Source organism: Rhinatrema bivittatum, chromosome 13 (genome assembly GCF_901001135.1).
Source record: "Rhinatrema bivittatum chromosome 13, aRhiBiv1.1, whole genome shotgun sequence".
NCBI classification, from domain to species: Eukaryota; Metazoa; Chordata; class Amphibia; order Gymnophiona; family Rhinatrematidae; genus Rhinatrema; species Rhinatrema bivittatum.
Genome location: NC_042627.1, coordinates 58,850,792 through 58,869,858, shown reverse-complemented (window position 1 = coordinate 58,869,858; position 19,067 = coordinate 58,850,792). Strand labels below are relative to the sequence as shown.

The 19,067-nt window shown below is 41.2% G+C and overlaps 1 pseudogene; it reads left to right on the top strand.

Moving 5' to 3' along the window:
• The window catches only part of LOC115074738, a 64,999-nt pseudogene extending 47,463 nt beyond the window's left edge, over positions 1-17,536 (top strand).
• Positions 17,537-19,067: the final 1,531 nt, after the last annotated feature.

The following is a 19,067-nucleotide window of genomic DNA, read 5'->3' as shown; positions in this document are numbered from 1 at the left end:
CAAGAAATGACAACAGCACTGACTGTGCTCACTGTCCTAGGTGTTGGGATGGTGTATGGCAGTGCTCTTCAAGGTAAGACCTGTGGGCTGGTGGCAGCTCCTGCAGTCTCCGCTGAGCCTTCACACAGCAGCTCTGGTGGGATCTTCACTGAGTCCACATCCATTGGGTTGTTTTTTGTTCAGACAATGTCCTACTGCACTTTGGCAGTTCCCAATTTAACTATTTTAATCCTGATGCTTGGGCAAGCACCATCCCCGAAGAAGAGTACAGTGAGGCACAGTGCACACTCATTGCACAGCTGCAATGCTTCTCATCCTGTCCATGAATATATAAATTTCTGGAGGTGGAAGGAGAGGACATTGCTCTTCTCCCCGGCCATTGGAGCCATGCTTTTGGACTCCTCCTCCCTTGAATTGGGCTCAGCAGTGTTGCTTTTGCCCCAGCAGGTTGAGGGACAAGAAGCAGGCATCCTGGGGGCCAGTCTGGCTGGAAGGAGTGGTGCAACTGAAGCTGAACCTTCCCTCAGGCTCCGAAGAGCAGATGGGAGTTGAGACCAGAGGTAGAAAGGTGCGTGAGTTTGTGAGGGAGAGACAGTGTTTTAGTGTGTGTATTTGAGGGAGAGAGTGTGTGTAAGTGACAATCTGTGTGTGTGTGTGAGAGAGGGAGATTCCAGAGAGGAAAAGGGGGGTAGAGACACCACCAATATTGTGGAGAAGTGGTGGGGCTGCTGGGCAGGGAAGGGGCCAAGGAGAAGAGAGGGGGAAATGTTGGGGAGAAGCCGGGGAAAGGGGTAGGAAGAGGTACCAGCTAGCTGCTATATCAGAGGGAGTCTCCCCTTGGTTGTCCATGAGAGTGGGGGGAGGGAGGGACAACTCCCCTCTCCAACCCGATGCCATTCCAGTCCCATTGGATCACAAGTGTCTTCTGGTTAAAAACAGTGAAGTCCACTGATGTATGGGAATTTCAGATCTCCTGTCTGAGAGGAAGGAACTGGGCACATCATAGAAATGATGAATTTTCATCTCCGGGGAGAACTGTAGCAGTGCATTGCTTAAGCAAACCTTGCTGCCCAAAGTAATTAATGAACAGTTTAGTCATTGGCCACTTAAAGGCCACATCTCTACAGGCCCAATCATCATGGGAAACTGGATTGATGTAAAGTACATGGAATTTATTGATGGGCAGTAGAGATGTCTTCAGTTGGTACTGTGGACAAAATTTGTATAGCCTTAGTTTTTACTAGAACCTTCCAATAAAGAACATTAATGAAAAATAACATATAGCCATTCAGAAGATTGCCTGAAATTCATTCAGCTACATGGCTAGATATTTATTTATTTATTTAACCAATTTCTAGTCCGCTGCTCTGGAAGTCTCAATGAATTACAGTTTCACATACATAGTTATACAACAATGAGATTGATTTACCTAGTGAAATAATAATGCAATAATAGCGTAACATCATCCTTATAGTAAATAAAGAGTGTAACTTTTAAAAGGATTTACACTAGTAAAACTGGGTTTTAGGCTTGTAAATACACTTTTGAAAATTGCTCCTGTTATGTGCATAACTCTCTTGAAACTTCATGCCATAGGGCTGAATTGTCAAAAGTTTTACATATGTAGATGCTTTTGAAAATTGAAATGCTATATGCTACTTTTATGCACATATCTTCTTTTGAAAATTATCTCATGTTATGTTACCATTTCATGAAAATATTCAGTTTCTTTATTATTGGGTAAAATATAGACTAACCCAGTAAAGGAAACAATTTAATTGGCTAGATATTCCAGAAGACTGTCACATCTTTATCTGAAATTACAAATCTTGCAGGTCTCACCATTGCCAAACGAATTGACATTTCTCATCCTCCAGTTTGTGGCTACATTCATAACCTGGAGAGACTGGCAGCAGTTGTTATGTGCATTGCTGAATGTAGATGGTAGAATATCCTTACCCTGATGTTCACCCATTTGCCAATGTCCTCACAACTGTTGCATATTTAGGCACCTACACTGGGGGTGTTACATTTAAGTGGATCTTTAGTCAACTATGGAAAACTGCAAGGTATTTTCCTTTCTTTATAGAAACATAGATATGACGGCACAAAAGGACCAAATGGTCCACCCAGTCTGCCCAGCAAGCTTATGGTAGTATCTGCCGCACCATACAGTTCATCCCCATACTTATCAGCTTCCCAGACCATCAAGCCAGGGTCCTTGTTGGTTGCTGTTTGAGTCCAATTCCCCATCACCTCTTGCCGTTAGAGCAGAGAGAATGATGGAGTTGCATCAACATGATGAAGGGATTATTGGTTAAGGGTAGTAACTGCCATACCAGCAAGTTACCCACATGCACTCTTTTCATCATTTCCATCTTCTGTCTAATTCCCCTTTTCGTCTTTCCTCCCTGCCGTTGAAACAGAGAGCAATGTTGGAGTTGCATCAGAAGTATCAAGGCTTATTGGTTAAGGGTAGTAACCACTGCACCAGCAAGTTACTCCCATGCACTCTTTTCTTCATTCCCATCCTCTAACCTTTAGGGATCCACAGTGTTTATCTCACCCTCCTTTGAAATCTTTCACTGATTTAGTCTTCACCTCCTCCTCTGGAAGGGCATTCCAGGCATCCGCCACCCTCTGTGAAGAAATATTTCTTGACGTTGGTTCTGAGTCGTCCTCCCTGGAGTTTCATTACATGCCCCCTTGTTTTATTGGTTTCTTTCCAATGGAAAAGGTTTGTCAATTGAATATCATTAAAAGCTTTCAGATATTTGAAGATCTGTATCATAATCCCCCCTGCTCCTCCTCCTCTTCCAGGGTATACATATTTAAGATCTTCAATCTCTCCTCATAAGTCATTTGATGGAGATCCCCCACCATTTTGGTCGCCCTTCTCTGAACCGCCTCCATCCTGTCTCTGTTCCTTTTGAGATACGGTCTCCAGAACTGAACACAATACTCCAGATGTAGAAAGAATATGAGAGCATAACAGAAGAAATGCAATGCTAGGTCTGATCAATGTTGGATTAGTTCAGCATCCTGTCTCTGACAGTGGGCAGTCCAAGGCACTGAGACGTACCTGTCAGATCCCACCTAGAAATCCCATTCCATGCTTTTCACTCAGAAGCAGGTTATCTGGCTAAATAATGATTAATGGATTTGTCCTCTAGAAACAGTTCTAAACCTTTTTTAAACTCACCTAAATTACTAAAGTTGAACACATGCCCTGGCAGCAAATTCCATAGTTTATGCGTTGACTGAAAAAATACTTTCTAGAATTTGTTTTAAATCTGCTAATAGTGAGTTTCATGGAATGTTCTCTTGTCCTAGAACTGTTGGAAAGAGTGAATAGAACAGAATAAACTGGGTGTAATACAAGAAAACAATAATAAAACAACCTCCCCAAGAATATTTTTTACCATCTAAGTGGCCATCATACTAGGCACTCCCGGTATGAAATACCTTCATTTGACTTCCATATAATCAGCCAAAATAGACTTTTCTCTTTCTTAAAAAATTGTATATGCAGTAAAACCTTATCTTGTCTGATTCCCTGGTGAAACAAAACTCCCCGACACGGGTCTGTGTTTTGCATTCTGCATCAGGGGGAAGCTTTCAAGCGATAGCCACTCTTTTATCCATTTAAATATCAAATTGCTGTTCACCATAGCGTCCTCTTTGGTGCCAAATTCCACAGACCGGAAGCTGCCATTCCCTATCAACTTGTTCCACACCACTCATCATGTTACAAACCTCTACCATATCTCCTCTCAGTCGTCTCTTCTCCAAGGTAAAGAGCCCTCACCCATAGAGCCTTTCTGCCTCGTTTTGCCCACTTTAGCCACCCAATGTGATTGGTCACTGTGGTGGCCCAATTTTGGCTAACTTGCCCACTTTAGCCACCCAATGTGATTGGTCACTGTGGTGGCCCAATTTTGGCTAACTTAGCACAGTACAATCTGGGCCAGGGTCAGCTGGGCCACTCTCCTGCTAAATTGGGGAAGGTAGCCAGGTCATGCAGTGGTGCCAAACAGGGCAGTGACTTGGGGTCTTTTTCTTCAAAGCCACAGTTATACAAAAATGTATGTAACAGTATAATGTGCACTCTAAAGCCTAGAAGGTGTAGGCTGTCCTAGAATTAAAGAATCCACAAAATATAGGAACAGTAAATCACAATGTTTTTTTTGTGAAACATTCAAATGGAAGTAGTGGGGCTTTATACTTGTTTATTCACAAGTTACTGTTAGGAGTTACTGTGCGTGGTACGATTTACATTAGAGACATTTTTAAAGTGCAACAAAAAATTATCTTGAAAAATATCGTTGCCTGTCATTTTTGATGGGCCATGAGTGAATGATCGAATGCACCTCTGTTTCAGAGAGGCCTTACACATTCCTGGCTTGCTGACACCCAAAAGTGGTGCATTCCCTGCCCTACTTCAATTCAAGCTTTTTGCCTAAAACACTGTTTCTAGTGTTTGTGGACAGTCTAATGTAAATCACATAGGTAATACTGCTTAATGAATATATCATCTTTAGAATAGAGAGTCTTATTCAATAAAGAAACCAGATAACTCCACAAACTAGGATAGATTTTTAGAACTGTAGATTACATGCTTTACTCCACTGTTAGTATATGTACTCACAGCTTTAATTTAGCTTTACTGCATTATATCCAATAATGCTGCCCACCAATCTTCAATGATGCATAGCTTTCTACATAACTTAACCAAATAAATGTAATAAAGTTGATTTAGAAGGGCTAGCAACAGCGGTGCCAAAAGAAATGTTGATTTAAAAAAAAAAAAAATTTGTGATAAAGTGAAAAATGCAAAGACTGCAAAAACAAGAATAAAAAATGTATAAAATGAATTTTAAAAAATCAAATAAAAAAACAAAACTAATCATTAAAAATCACAGAATGCTAAATCATCACTTAATTCAAAGGTGATTTTAATATAAAAGTAACATAAAACATAAGGAAAGTAAAGAAAGGACTGAAGTGAAATACTAGCAAAGTACCTATGCTGGGATATCTCTGTTCTGTAGACCTAGGTTTGGCTTACTTCTCAAGTTCTGTGAGTAAATCCAGTTCCATTGCTAATTAGATAAGCTTAACTATGGCTCAGATTCACTTCAGATTGGGATGTGAATTTAAGAAGTACATTAGGATTCCATTCACTTTCAGACTTTGGCCATACTCTTGTTGCTTTCTGGAATGTTAGCAAATAGCTGTAGAAGTATTAAAAAGTAAGCAGCCTGGCATAAGTAGAATGCAGCACAATTCTAACAACGTACATTTTGGAAGCCGACTTTAAGAGGTAGCACAGCTACTGTCTGGTCTTGCGGCAGTGTATTGACAACAAATTCCCCTCCTTCCCCCTATAGTTTAGTTGTGTTTTTCCTCCCCCTTTATAACTGTTATACTTTTGTTTCTTGAAAGACTCAGCCTCTGCTACTGCAAGAGCAGGAAGAAAGGGATTTAGGCAGCGATCCCAACGTTTTGAGAAAATTCTGAAAAAAAATTAGCAGTTACGAGAAAGCCTCTCCACATATCCTGGAGCAATGACTCAACGCTGACATTTCACTGACACCGATTTTCATCATTGGTGATCTGGTCAGGATTGCAAAAAACTTGGCAGCATGGGATTCCAAGGCCCCGACCTGCAGGGAAGTGTGGGATTGCTAGTGACGCATGCCAAGGTGGACATTCTGGCCAAGGAGTTTGTAACGAAAGCAGGGGTGGGATACAAAGGCCATGATAGGTAAAATGAAGCATGTTGGAGGTTCTCCAGGGGACTTTGACACTGACTTGATCGTTTATATTCCACATACATCTGAAAAAGCTTTTCCTTTAAAGCAGATTACAAAATACATCAGAAATTACTAATCACGTTTCTTTTGCTTTGTTTTTAGTTTTCTTATTTTCATGTTGTTTGTATTTCATTATTTGTTTATTTATTAGAAACAAAATCAAAACGAAAAGAAAATATGTTGGATCCATCCCATCCCCTTAACCTCTGCCACCACTGCCACTAAAGTACAAACAAGAACCACCTAAGCTTCCATCGATCAACCCAAATTATCTTTATTCACCAATCAGAAAGTGAGATAAGAGGAAATGCAGACACGATTGCCACCAAGCTGCTTAAGTGGTTTTTTTGAAATTCTTTGAATGCTTCAAAAGAGTAAGTTTTGGCTGTCTCACTAAACAGGGTCACTTATCAAAACACCAGGGCCGTTATGCGTGTGTTAGGGCCTTATTGAGTTCGGTAAGGTCTTAATGCACGCATTAACGACTGCATCGCGACGATAAATTTAAATGAGGGAAAGGGTAGGGTTTTGGGCCTGGTACTACGCGGGAAAGAACCACACCTTTTGCGGTGGTGCTATGGGGGCGATAGTGGGTGGCATGGCCGCAACCACAGCGGGCGAAAACGCACCGCCATGATGCAGTCAGCTGCACACTATCATCCCCTGCCCCTTTCATTTTTGTGACTCATCATTCCGCTATAATTATAGTGGAGTGATGAATCCCAGTGTTAGCAATACATTGATAAGTGGGTTAGTTTGGTTCATGGCATTTGTATGTTTTTATAATATATATTTCAGATTGATAACTAAAAGGATATATCTTTTGACTATAGAACACTATATCATTTGAGAATGGTTGTTTCTATGCATTGATCATATTTGTGGTGGTTGGTTAGTATAATTTAATGTATATATTGTGATATTCATTATATGTGTGAAGTATTAAAAAAAAAAAAGTGAAAAAAGTGCTAGCTTCGTGGACAAAACGTTTTTATGATATCTTAAAACTACTTGATCTAAATGGCCCCCTGAAGAAGCTCTTATTAGAGTGAAACATGTTGGGGATTAAGATTAATGAAGATTGAGATAAAAAATATTTTTGGTATTTGTAAAAATATATGTTTTTAATTTTGATTGTGTGTGGATTTAGAGTGAAGGAATTAATTGGGTTTTGACATTTGGATAGGGGTTTGTGGTGCATCCTTTTTATGTTTTTTTAGTGATGGTTTTATATTTTGTCATTTGAATATGTTATAAAATTTATAATGAAAAATAAGTAAAATAATTGTTATATTTTTATATGATTGATGTAGTTGATATAACAACCTGTAAAGCCATTTGATACATTGGTTGCAGCTTGCCATAACATGATCAATGGGTTTAAGCACACTGTTTTTGAGGATCACTGGTATTTACTACATTTTACCCAAAATTCCTGTAAAATTAATTTCTTTAATGTAAGAGAGACATAGGCTTTATTTCGAATTACTCACATATTTATTTTTTGAGTTAGAGCGCATGCCAGTCAGGCATATAAAGAATGAAACACTCATTGTGGAATCCCTGTTCTGAGATTTTGTTTTGAAGCATCTTCACATACAAGGCTCTAGGATGAAAAGACTGAGGGCAATGTTCAGAAAATCCCATGCATGTAGAGAACCCAGGCATCATGGACCTGTAAAAATGGAGTATTTCAAACATAGTAGCATAGCAGGTGACAGCAAAAAAAAGACCAATCCCAGCTGTGATTTATTTTTTACTTATGTGCTATTCCTCACCGTGAGCAGGGAGGGAAAAGTGAGTTATACATTGTAAAATAATAGCAAAAAGGACAGATTATGATTGTCTTTCACATTTGTACTCTCCCATCTTAGGTAGATGAGTGTACAAGATTTCTCCCACTTGGTTCACAGCCAGCAGTCCTCCATTCCCATATCTAACCAGAATGCTGCAGGCCCAACATTTTTTGTATTTTAACCTGGGGGATCAGTTCATTACTAGCTCGGCAGGAATTTTGTTTTTTTAACTTAATTTTCTATTTAATGAATATAGCCAGTTAGAGCTAAAGTTGTTCTATTGCTGTTTCATATGGTCTGTTAAACCTGTTCTTTCGTTTTAATAAAAATTTTACAAATTAAAAAAAAAAAAAAAGTTATTCATGTAAAGGTACCTGGATAATTTTAGACCTGTTCTCCACCATGTCCTAATTTATCTTGCTAAACTTATTTGGATAATGCTGAATATCCACACTACCTGACTCAGTTTAAGCCCCGACCCCAGACCCCCCCTCCCCCCCCATTCTTTTTAATCCAGATGAGTTTTAGCTGGGTAATGACTTATCAGTCAGTCGTGTGGATGGGGGGAGGAACTTACAAGCGAAGAGACACCTGCTGCTCTGTTTCTGGTATTGGACTTCAGGTTCAGCTGCCCCTAGCGTTTAGCCTTGCACATCAGACCCAGCGGCGTCTGTCATCGGGCTGTGCCGGTGCTTGCCTCTATAGGAGCTTGGCCTGAGGCATCCAGCTGAAGCCACAGATCCATGTGGAATGCCCCTCAGTGGAAATTGGGGATAAAAAAGATCTTTGAACATTGTAAGTACTTGTCTTGCCTCTTATAAGATTTCTGGATTTGAATTGGCTATCTATGGCAAAGAAGAGGAAGGGAAATGTTGGGTCTCTTTTGTTGTTGGACCTGCTTTTCCATCTTCATTGTCCCAGCTTACCGTACTGTTTTTTTTGTTTGCATCAGGAACGGATAAGCTTGGCGCTTTTTGTGCCGCTTCAAATGGAACTTCTATCTCCTAAAGCCCTGATACTCATACCCCTCCTAAATTTGGATTGGAATCCAAACTCCTGTCTGGGGACAGGAGGTCATTTTCCAATGTTCTTTTTGTCCTAGTACTACTGATGGGGGCAGGTGGAGACTCGCCAAGGTGCCACTGCTGGAACTGAGATCAATACCATGGCTGCTTCAGTTTCCACTAATGACTCCTTTCCATCCAAACCAGCTGGGATGACCTTAGAAAGTTTAGAGTAGATCACTATCTGACAAGACTGATGCAGTAATTTCTAGTAATAAGAAGTTACAAAGACAAGTTTCTTCTCATGACCAAACATAAGTGTGATATGCATTTGATTAAAGAAGAAATAGACTCATCGTCAACTTGAGAATTTGTACAATTATCCTAGAAGATTAAATCTTAGGTTTCTGAATTAATATCTCCCTTAGAAATGTTGAAACGATTTTATTCTAAAGTGTTAACTAGTGGAATATTTTCTGTCAGTTTCCAAGGCTTTTTGACTTCCAATTAGGGAAGATGGAGAAATGAGCAAAAATGTGTCTAAGTCATCTAACAGTTTAGACCTAACTGCCCTCTTGCATAACTCTCAGTTGGAAGTTTCTACTTGGGCATCCCTATTAGTATTTGCTTTGGAGCCAGATAGGGATGTACTTTGAAGTTGTTTTTTGTAGTAAAAAACAGTTTCTTTTTGGGTTATAAAGTAACTAGAATTACTCAACAAAGACGGAAATTATTTTTAATGAGGAAGTAAAAGGTAATTGTCCTTGGTACCAGTTTTTCCTTGAGATTTCCTTGTAAATGTCAGGTTAAGTGGGATAATAATAAATATCTTTTATGACCCTGATCAGCTTGAGTGATTTTTACAAAATAGAGAATTGCCTAGAACTGAGAGCTATGCATGAGAGAGAACTATATCTTAATTTAGATACAAGCAGTTCTAGATATTACCATACTGTGGTTCCTTCTGCATACTTTGATTCCTTTAATACCTCCAATATTGTAGTCTGATGAATGAGAATATTTTTCTAGAATTTTTTATTTTGTAGATTATTCTGTTTTTCATGAATGTCAAACTTTCTTTTGACTTGTAAGTTTAAATTTCAATAAATAATATAAGAAATATAAATTCACATTAGAGCTGACTATCATTTAAAAAAATAAGAATTATTTTAAAATCTCACAATCTACTAAGTGGATTTCCAGAATTTTCACAATATTTGTTTTGTACTTACATTTAAAGATGATGGAACACAGAAGCCAAATTAATTCTTGGTAACTATAATTTAAAATTGCCCTTGATGCTGAGGTTTACATCAAAATTAAAAACAATAATTTGTAATAACAATCCATGACTCCTGAACAACAACATAATCTTAATCACCATTGCCACAAATGGAGAGCTTCAGGGAATCACCAACATCAGTGTTTGAAATGGAAAATGTATTCTTCAAATGCTGCAGTTTTGAGATTAAGAGCCTAAACCATTCCCACATGCCATCAAACCTATTCTACGTCAACTGCATTGACTTCTAATCAAAAGCAGGATAAAATGTAAAACTCTCTGCATTGTCTTCCAATGCTTGAATAAACAGCCCCTGAGTACCTCATCCAACTTCTTACATGCCCTCCGAGGCACTCTGGTCCTCCCAAATGGCTCTTCTTTACTCTCCTCCTCTGACCATAGCCAAACTGTCCTGCACCAGACCCACGCTTTCAGCTGTTACACTTTGGAATAAGGACGTTCCCTTATTTTGCCCAGTTCAAAAGTGAGTTCCTCCACTGATATACAAAAAGATGGGCATGTCTGATCCTTTGTTCTGATACATCTCCTCCATCCACCAACTCCCCATTACTAACTGGCAGCTCCTGGTATCAGGCCATAGTCCTGGGTGGTGATCTGGTGCTGGTAATCAGCAGTGTGTTGAGATTGATGGGGAAGGTTATCTGAAGCTTCTCTGAACTAGAAGAAACCTCAGCAGAGGTCGCTGAGGCTGACTCCAATTTCTCCTCCCTATCCTTCAGCCACATCAGTTGTCAGGTCACATGCTCTGTTCCACCAGAGGGGTCATTAATACTTCTGGGACTTCCAGTTCATAAATGGGTCCATGGCAGGCAGGCAGGCACAGCAACTGGACTGAAGCAGGTTCTTGCAGTTGGTGGCAATGTATACTCATCGCATCCCATGGTCTCCAGGCCTTCAGAATGGCCCAAGTTTGGGAGAACTTGGAGCAATATGGCCATCCAGGGTAGCTTTGCTGCTCCATTATTTCTCTTCAGTTCTAGATATTACCATACTGTGGTTCCTTCTGCATACTTTGATTCCTTTAATACCTCCAATATTGTAGTCTGACAAATGAGAATATTTTTCTAGAATTTTTTATTTTGTAGACTATTCTGTTTTTCATGACTTGTAAGTTTAAATTTTAATAAATAATATAATAAATATAAATTCACATTAGAGCTATCATTTAAAAAAAATAAGAATTATTTTAAAATCTCACAATCTACAAAGTAGATTTCCAGAATTTTCACAATATTTGTTTTGTACTTACATTTAAAGATGATGGAACACAGAAGCCAAATTACTTCTGGGTAACTATAATTTAAAATTGCCCTCTGCTGAGGTTTACATCAAAATTAAAAACAATAATTTGTAATAGCAATCCATGACTCCTGAACAACAACATAATCTTAATCACCATTAAACTGCTTAAGTAATGTGACAAAAAACAAAACAAAACACTTGGCTTTAACTAGACCTTTGGCTACTTTATTTATTTTATTAAAAAAACAACCACCTATCACCATTTCTAGGCAGTTTACAATACAAAAAAGTACATAATCATAAAAATACAAACATACATAAAATTACAAAAACAAAAAAACCATAAGAACAACCAAACATCCCTTTTAAATAAAGTAGCAAATACACCCAGCATAAACGTTGTAACCCTGAATAAAACATAAAACAGCTACTTTGCTTCTGGCAGCTACAATCATGCTTTCATTTGGGGGAAGTGAGCATGACCCCTTTACAATCTATGGTGACATCAGTGGTTTCCTCAGTGGCTGACAGGTGACCACGTTGGTTCCTGCATCCATGTCACTTGCATGAGGTACATCTCTGGGAAAGTTTTGCGGGCTTTAATTTTTGCTCAGGCAACATGGCAGCTATCTTTGGTCTCCCAAACTGCACAGTTCTGTAGCCAAAAACTAGGAAATCCTCAGTTGTCAAGTTCAGGTTTGACACACATGCCAAAGCCTTCAAAAAGCCTCAGGCCCCATGTTGGACATTTTTTTATGTAGCCCCCCCTCTCACTGGTTAATAGGACTCAGGGAGAATGCTGGGGCCATGTTTTGTCCCATGCTCCTGGGTTCTTTCTTGAATGGGGTAAAGATAGTGTCTTTCAAAGCCCTAGGATTCCTGCGGAGTCTTCCTTCTTCTTACAGTAAAAGAGGTCAGCTATTGTTAAAAAAAATGAAATCCTTTTACTGAATACTTGTTTGCAGAAGATAAACCACAAATGTACACTGTTGAAAAGTGCACTTCAATACAGAAATAAAGTTTAAGAAGAAAGTTCACAGATAAGTCTGCACTTCTTGGCAGTAGGTACTCATCACAAGGAATCCTCCACAATGGTACCTGCAACTGGATGCAGACTGCTTCCCAGTAAGAAACAGGAGACAACTCCTGATACACTTCAGAATCTGCTAGTCTGATGTGTTCCTTTAAGCAGTAGCTCTGTGGGACCTGCAAAGCAGTTTCACTCTGACTCCCTACAAAAGAAATTCTCTTTCTCCAAGACACTAAGAAATCTCTCATCCAGATGAAGAGGAAAGGATTGATTCCTCTCTTTGAGATCCCTTCACGGTTTCTTCAGACTATCTCAGAAGTCCACTGTTGAACCACAAGACAACGCTCTCTCCTAAGATTCTGGGAACCCCACCCTTGGGTCCATCAGCCACTGTTTTCAATAGGAGATATATTGGTCTTCTAGAGCTTGACGTAATATTTAGAGTGCTGCTCTTTTCTGAGTATGGTTGTTGCTATAGGGTCCTGGGAGTTAGTGTTGTTCTGATATGGTAGATTTGTCTCCTGGCTGTAGACTGTATTCTTGACAGGATGCGATAGCTTTTATTGGATCTATGTAAGTATTATCCAGAAATACCATACACGAGTCACTGAGACAAGACCCATCTTTAGATGTGAATGTCTCTGAATCTGAAGAAGGGGCCGATGTAGTTTTAAAAGCTTTTGTACAATACTTTAAGGTACAGGTATTTTTTATTTTAAAAGTATTTTTAGGCAACTGGGCTTGTTCTGTTTTCCTAATAGATGGTGTATTGGTGGTGTAGGGCCCGATGTTGTATTTGCAGTGTTGCCTTTTCACAGGCAGGGCTGTTAGTGTTGAATGTTGGTAGTTTGGTTCTCTTGGAATGGGAGGTTTACTATATTTTAATTGATTATTCATGGCTTTCTGAGGGCCAAGCCCACACACAATGCATGTTACAATAGGCCAAATACCATATGGGTTCCAAGTGTGTTTTGTGCCTTGGGGAGAAGGGGTTGAGAGAGCAAAAATGTTGGAGACCTGGGGCGGAAGGGAGTGGGAGGAGAGAAGGGACTGTGAGAGCAAAACTGCTTGTGATTGGAAGGATGATGGCAGGGGAGATGAGCTGAGAGAGCAATATTGAATCCCCTACTATAAATGTCACCGCACGCCATTGATGCTGGATGATGTCCCTCACTATAGTCCAACCTATGCTCAACCAGTGCCATTTTAAATTTGATGCTAGCGTAGGCAGAGTGGAGCAGCTTTCTCTTGCCTAATTTATCCTTCAGATTCTGAAGTAAGGGGGTGGGATGTAGGAGGTCCCACCAGGAGAGAGGGAAGAGGGAAGTCAAAGTCTAGCTGGGGATTGAGGGCTTGCTGACATGGGAGGTGGAGGGAGAGGATCAGTCTTGCCCATGAATCAGAATCCTTTGAGGGAGGAGAGGGGCAAAGTCTTGAAGGGGGGTATAGTTTTCGCATTCTTGGTGGGTTAGCACAAAGTACATTACTAATGTGTGATTTCTCTAACCATGCTCAAATTATTCCTGAGCAGTTTAGTACACGTTTGCAAGTTATGCAGATTATTTTACGAGGCATTAGGGTGCATTAATGTGGACTAATACCCAGGTGTTATGGACGTGTGTTAAATGCTAATGTTATTGATAACGTGGCTTTCACTTGTACAATGCACTGCATCTGAACTCCTATCCAGCTTCAGAAGCCCCAGTGGCATTCAAAGGATTCCCACTGCCTTTGAAATAACAGAGGCGGCACTTGCCTCATGGAGGAAAACAAACACTGAATTCTACAGAGACTCCAGTTGTAGAATTCAGCCCTTACTGCAGACCAAGACTGTCAGCTCCTGCAGGAGCATTTATTTTCCTGCCATTGTTTTTAGACAGACAAGATACAGTTAAGTTGCAGTAATTTTCATTACTCGATCCGCCAAATTTCAATTTTGTTCTGACACAAACAGATGGGGCCAATTCTTTTTTTTCATTTAGATGAATACCACCAACTGTTGACATTTAATGCAGATTTGATTTATATGTTTTGGTACAGCATGCTCAAATAGTAACAATCCTAAGTTATAAAACATTTGCAGCAACATGTTCCCATTTTAATCTTGGCTCTGGTTAGTGGTGCAAATGACACATTAAATTCTATATCTCAAGAAGATCCCAATTCCATTATAGCAGCACTGGAGGCTTGGAAAGCTAAACAGGTACACGAGGCAAGATCCATTGACTGAAGTACATGAAACTTTATGTGCATTTATATATTAGAAGTACTCACCTCAAGTCTCTAGAAACACATGTAGCTTTTTGCAACACAGAATAAAACGGAGTTTGCTCATGCATTTTATTGTTAAAATAAATCAAAATTAATCAGTTATTTGTCATAATGTAGCCTATTTTTTCAGTTATTTGTTATAATGTAACTTTTTTCTTCCAATTTCTCTTCTTCCTCTCCCCTTTCGTTTTATGTAAACCGATGTGATGGCCATACGAACTTCGGTATATAAAAATGTTTAAATAAAAATAAATGAATGTGACCTCTCTGACACCTAGCTTACAGCTATCATTGTTTCCTAAGTGATGCTACATTATACCAAAACCTACAATATAAATGGGCTCTGACCGACGGCCCGCAAATGCGCAGTAGAGTGCGGCTCTGCCCGATGGGCCACGCAGGCGAGAGAGCGCACGTCGGTCAGAGCTGAGCGGCGCCGGGAGGAAATGGAGCCGCGCACGCACAAGACAGACCCGCAGAGCACGTCGGTCAGAGTTCAATGTGCAGTACAAAGCAGCTCTGACGGACAGGCCGCACATGCGCGGGTGATAGAGCCCGTCAGCCTCACAGTAAAGGGACCAGAAGGAGGATAGTAAGAGGAAAGGGGAGGGCCACAGTAGGTGGGAGAATAAGGAAGAGAAGGGTGCTGGGCAGGTGAGGTGCAAGGGGAGGGTAGTGGAAGAATGAGGGGAGAGGGGGGCTGCAGGAGCGGAGCTGTGGAAGAAAGGAGATAGAATGAGAGATGAGGAGGAGCAGTGGGAACGTGGGAGGGGGTTGGGGAGATGGGGCAGCAGGACAGTAAGAGGGGAGGGGAGCTGGAGGAGGGAGCATTGGGTGCAAGGGGAGTGCAAAGGGAGAGAGGGTAGAGGGAGAAGAGTACACATCCTGACACCTGCTGGCATTTGGAACAAACATCTCGCCCATTTTAACAGGCTAAACGGCTTGGTATTATATCAATACTGACAAAAGATGAAAACACAGAAAAATCTGACGTTTGCATCAACTGGCATTTTTATTGCAAACCCCTGTAAGAGTATAGGAAATCTATACATTCACTAGTTTGACTCGTGAACGCTTAAAATAGTAAAACTAGTGTTTTTCATTATTTTCTGTCACACAGCCAGAGTCTATAACTCATCACAAAGAAGATGCTAGTTCTGCATTTCCAACGTGATTAAATTATATTGTTTTATAAACTACAAGGAAAAATAGAACAGAAAAAAATAACATTAAAATATATTAAAATTCCACTGGAAATGTGTACATAGTGGAAATGTTTAATTAAAAAATATTAATAATAGGGTTGGCCTGGAGGCAAGTACTTCACACTGCCGTGCAGGAGATTTGAGTTTGATTTCTAGGCCAGAAGTCTGCTCTCTGGGTTGGGGGCCACGATGCAGGAAGCATTCACAGCCCCTGGGTTTAGTCTCAGCCCTCGCTCAACAGCAACACCCAGTAGTCAGACTCAAGGTCCAGGTTAGTCATGCCTGGACGGCGCCTGATGGGTAGATTTTAAAAGGCCTACACATGCCAAAGCTGGGAGAAACGTTGTGTGTCAAGTGGCGAGTGCGGGCCGCGTGGATTTTAAAAAGTGGCTGGGGACGCGCGTATCTTCCAGTATGCGCACAAATCCAAAAGGCAAAAAAAAAAAATGGACAGGGCATGGGTAGTCTGGGCAGGATATGGGCAATTCAGATCTGTAAGTAAAAATACACGAGTATATTCTTACATGCACCAGCACGAGGGGGGGGGGGTCCCCTTCCATGTAACTTTACTTCTGCGATGGAGGAGGTGTAAGAAGAAAAAAAAAAAGTCTACGCAGCAGGATTTTAAGGGTTGGGGGCAAGTAGAGTAAAAGAAAGGCTAGGTAGCTGGGGGGATAAGGACGTCCTATCCTTTAAATGGGCAAACTGGGAATGGACTGGGGAAATGAGTATTGGAGTCGGTGCGTGTATCTCATAAAATCCCTCCACTTACACGGACGTTGCGCGCACTCGTATCAAACTGCGCACACGTGTACGCGCGCCTTATAAAATGGATGTGTCCATGTGCGCATGCTGGCAAATACGTGCACATCTGCCCCCGTGTGCCAGAATGAAAGTTACCATCATAGTTTGTGGCCGGGAGCTGTGGACTATTGCTGTGATGACTTGGCTGGGTGAGGATGGGACCAGAAAATTTGGGGTAGATTTTAAAAGGTGCGGGCGCCACCCGGTGCGCATACATGTACACACAATTTTATAACTCGCAAGGGGGGTATTTTAAAAAACAACGCACAGCGATGCAAGTAGGCCTACTCCAGTTCCCACCCAGTCCGCTCCAATTAAGAAGCAGACTAGGAGAGAACTTCCTTATCCCCCTAACTATCCTTCCTACCTTCCCTCTCCTCCCCCTAACCCCTACCTAGCTATCCCCAATTTTTTTATTTTAATACCTGCTGCTCCTTTGGAGCAGAAATAACTTCCGCACGCCGCCCAGCTGCCAGCGTGCACTTCCCCGGGACAGCATCTAATGGCTGTCCCGGCCGGCCCCCTCCCCCCCTTTTTGATCTGCCGGCGCTTCTGCGTGCACCGGCAGCTGTGTGTGTGTGTGTGGCAGGGCCATTTCTAAAATGTGCTTGGCATGCGCATGGCCCGGCTGCATGCGAATCTGCCAGATTTTACACGCGCCGGCGTTTGAAAATTCGGGAATTAGCTTTTTGTAACTCTCAGGTAAGAAATCAAGACCGGTCACCTGACACTGCCCAGCGTTTCGAGAGTATTCACCGTCTGCCTCAGGAGAAGGCGTTGCCATCATTCTAAGTTGTACACCTTTCAGTCAGTACTTTGTGATACTCTCCTTTGGCAGAAATAACAGCTGCCAAGCGTTTCCTGAAGCCAGCTAAAAGTCTTTCTGTTCTTGCTTTTGGAATTTTGTCCCAGTCTTCCCTGCAGGACTCTTACAGCCCGGACATATTCTTAGATCTCCTTGCATGCACTGCAGATTTGATATCTCAACACAAATTTTCAATAAAATTCACGTACGGAGACTCTGAAGACTACACGAAAACCTTCGTCTTTCTTTCCTGTAAATAATTCATGGTTGATTTTGAGGAATGTTTGGGGTTGCTGTCAATCTCTTTTCAGCTTCAATTTCTTCACTAACTGTGAAGACATGAGCTTCGAGGCTATACCGATACTGAACTGACTCCATTCCACTTGCACAATGATTCCTGTGCCACCAGCTGCCACATCATCCCAGAGCTTAACAGAGCCACTCCTGTGCTTAACAGTTAGCAAGCTCTTCTTTTATGCAAATGCTTCATCCTTTTTTCTTCACATATATCTTCTGCAGTTATAGCCAAAGAGGTCAATTTTCATTTCCTCAGTCCACAGCACTGTTACCAAAATGTTCAGGCTTATCAAGATTTTGTTTTGGATACTTTAGATTATAACTTTTGTGATGAGGCGGTTTCCTTCTGACAACTCTCCCATGCAGATTACTGTTGTGTAAGCAACACTGTATTGTGGACAACTACTCTTAATGGGGCAGATTTTAAAACCTGTGCACGGGTGCAGATTTGTTCGCGCAACCCGGTGTGAACAAATCTACGCCCGATTTTATAACATGCGCGCGCAGGTTATAAAATCCATAGTCTGCGCGTGCAAGAGGGTGCACAATTGTGCAACTTGCACGCACCGAGCCGCACAGCCTGCCTCCGTTCCCTCCCACCCCACTGCACCTTCCCCTCCCTTCCACTACCTAACCCGCCCCCCCAGCCCTATCTAAAACCCCCCCATACCTTTATTGAAGTTACAGCTTACGCGCGCCGGCTGATGGCCGGCGCGCGATCCCGGGCACAGCAAATGGCCGCTGTGCCTGGAGACTCAGGCCCTGCCCTGGCCCACCCACGCCCCGCCCCTTTTTGCAAGCCCCGGGACATACATGCGTCCTGGGGATTGCGCACACCGCCGAGCCTATGTGCAAGATAGGCTCGGCGCACGCAGGGGCAGCTTTTCAGGGGTTACATGCGTATCTTACACGCGTAACCCTTTGAAAATCTGCCCCTGTGTCAGCTAAACTTTTCAGTAGTTCATCTGAGGTGTTCTTTGGATTCTGTTTTTCAGATCGGACCAATTTTCTGGCAGTTCTATCAGATTTTTCTTGGTCTTCTGGATCTTGCCTTGACATCAACAGTTCCATGTAACTTCCATTTCCTAACATTAATTTCAACAGTTGAAATTGCTAGCTGGAAGCATTTAGAACTATTTTTTATAGCCTTCCCCTGCTTTGTAAGACTGAATTATCTTAATTTTCAAATACTTAAGACAGCTGCTTAGAGGAGCCCATGGTTGTTAAAAGTAGACAGAACCTTTGTTAAACTGTGGAATTATCTTCACCTAATTGAAGACTTAACAAGCCAATCAATATTTTGGACCTTAACTTTCTTTAAAACAAAAGCAGTAATGAATCAATTTGGAAGAGTGTTCAAACTTCTGTACATGCTCTATTCACTTTATTATTTTCAATTTGTTAAAATCAGCAAATAGGAATTTTACATTAAACATTGCAGAAAGATGTGTTTAACTTTGATACACTCTCTGCATGGTACAGTTTCTATTCATT